Raw genomic sequence first — 1,933 nt, 5'->3', positions numbered from 1 at the left:
TCATGGGACATTCCCAGATTATTTAAGTGATCAGTGGCATACTTACAGAAAATTTCAGTCACGCGTAGCCCCATGGCTCTCATAAGGGTGGGGCTGACAGGGCCCGGGATGTTCTTATTTTTGTTTTTCACGCTATAAATTCACTTTAAAGGGGACCGTGAAGGGGGCGCTGCTCCAGGATGTGTGGGGGGACCCATGCTCAGCACAGTTCCAGTGCATTTGAACGTTCCGCTACACATTTCTAGAACACTTCAGCGGCCCGGACACCTGACACATTTAAGGCTCGAAGGAGCAGCGGGACATTTACAAATCATGGTAACCTCTTCCAGCAAAATTTCCCTTTTGACTAAATTTTTCCCAAGCATTCCGAATTTTTTTTTTTTTAAATAACGTGATCTTCACATATTCCCAAGGGATCAGCATGACCCGTCCAGGGAATTTGTTAGCGTTAAGTTAGTGGACATCCATGCCCCCACGCCCGAACCGGGATTCGAATCCAGACCTGCACAGTGAGAAGCTAGTTCCCTAGCAATACCTTCTAAAGCTTGCTCTAGAAGGTGTTGTCCCTAGCCACTCGACTTCCAGGCGACAGTGCTGCCATCTAGCGGGGAAAATACGTAAATTATTTTACAATAGAAAAGTATTGCACGGCATTAATTTCTTTATTTTTTTCAAAAAATTTTTTTGTTTGTTTAACTCTCAAAATTTTCCACAAATGCTAGGAAATTTCCCACTTGGGCAAATTTTGGGCAATTTTCCCACGAGTTACCATCACTGATCGCAATGAATTTCTTTTCCAGAGAAATTTTGATTTTTTTTCTTAGCCTTCCAACAAGCATTCAGCAGAAATTGATTATATACTAACACAAAAATATTTTCTTCAGATATTTTAATTTATTTTTTCTCATATTTTTTGCATCAAATAAATTTTTGATCGTCTGAGGGGGGGGGGGGCATAGGGTGCCTCATGCCTTCCGGGTGCGTCTGATCTAAATATGCGTTAGGAGCTGGGAGGACAAGGAAGGGAGGGGGTCAAAGAGGGCTAAAAATCCGCTGACGTTAATACTTGAATGCCCCCCTCCCAATTTGTAAATACGTATTAAGGTCTCTTTTAAATGTTGACATATTTCTTCTGAAGTCCCTGTAGCGCAGCGGATAGCACGTTGGACTTCTAATCCAAAGGTCCCGGGTTAGAATCCCGGCAGGGATAGTTTTTTTTCCCGTCGCAGTGCAGGCTCTGTGTTTTCTATGTGTGTATAATGCATATTCTGTAAAAGGGAAGGCAAACAAAACTGCCAGCACTGTGAACGGAGGCTTTGTTTCTTAGTTTCCCGTCACAGTGAAGACGCTGTGTATGTATATTTTGTATACATTGTGTATTTAGACCAGTGATTCCCAACTCGGGCGGTGGAATGTTCAAGGGGGGCGGTAGAAGCTACGGGTATAACATAGGTTCCTATGGGTTAGACTGCGTTGGGGGACTATGGGAGAAGAAAATTTCGGAAGAAGGGAGCGATGCGGCAAAAAAGGTTGGGAAACTATCATTTAGACCAGCGGTTCTCAACTTTTTCGACTCGCGGAGCACTTTTCAGTCTCGATTTTTATGGCGGAGCCCCTAGGGTCTATATACCTTATGTTTTACAATTAAATAAAATGGTCTAACTCGAGGGGGGGGGGGGGTTAGTAGAGATAAATGCAAAGTTAAAAAGAAATCTCTAAACAATTATGATGCCTTTGTAATGAAATTATAATTGAAAACTTACCACAAAAATTTTAAATCTACCACAATATCTCAATTTATAATCCTACTTACAGACACAACCGAGAGATATACGGGTTATTATCAAAATTTACCCATACGTAGAATCTCTTACAAATTTCAATAAATCAAACCATTTATATTATAAATGGTAATTATTTATTAACGAGAACA

At 41.1% G+C, this 1,933-nt stretch overlaps 1 non-coding gene across 1 annotated transcript; it reads left to right on the top strand.

The window, feature by feature from the left end:
- The first annotated feature begins 1,137 nt into the window (after positions 1 to 1,137).
- Positions 1,138 to 1,210, top strand: TRNAR-UCU (transfer RNA arginine (anticodon UCU)). The gene has a single exon. It is a non-coding gene; the product is annotated as a tRNA-Arg (tRNA).
- Positions 1,211 to 1,933: the final 723 nt, after the last annotated feature.

The sequence above is a fragment of the Pholcus phalangioides genome, unplaced genomic scaffold (assembly GCF_987345545.1).
Source record: "Pholcus phalangioides strain wild (caught in Gottingen) unplaced genomic scaffold, Ppha-v1.0 ptg000017l_1, whole genome shotgun sequence".
Classification (NCBI taxonomy): Eukaryota; Metazoa; Arthropoda; class Arachnida; order Araneae; family Pholcidae; genus Pholcus; species Pholcus phalangioides.
The sequence above is the reverse complement of the archived record's forward strand: the minus strand, read 5'-3'. Positions and strand labels throughout refer to the sequence as shown.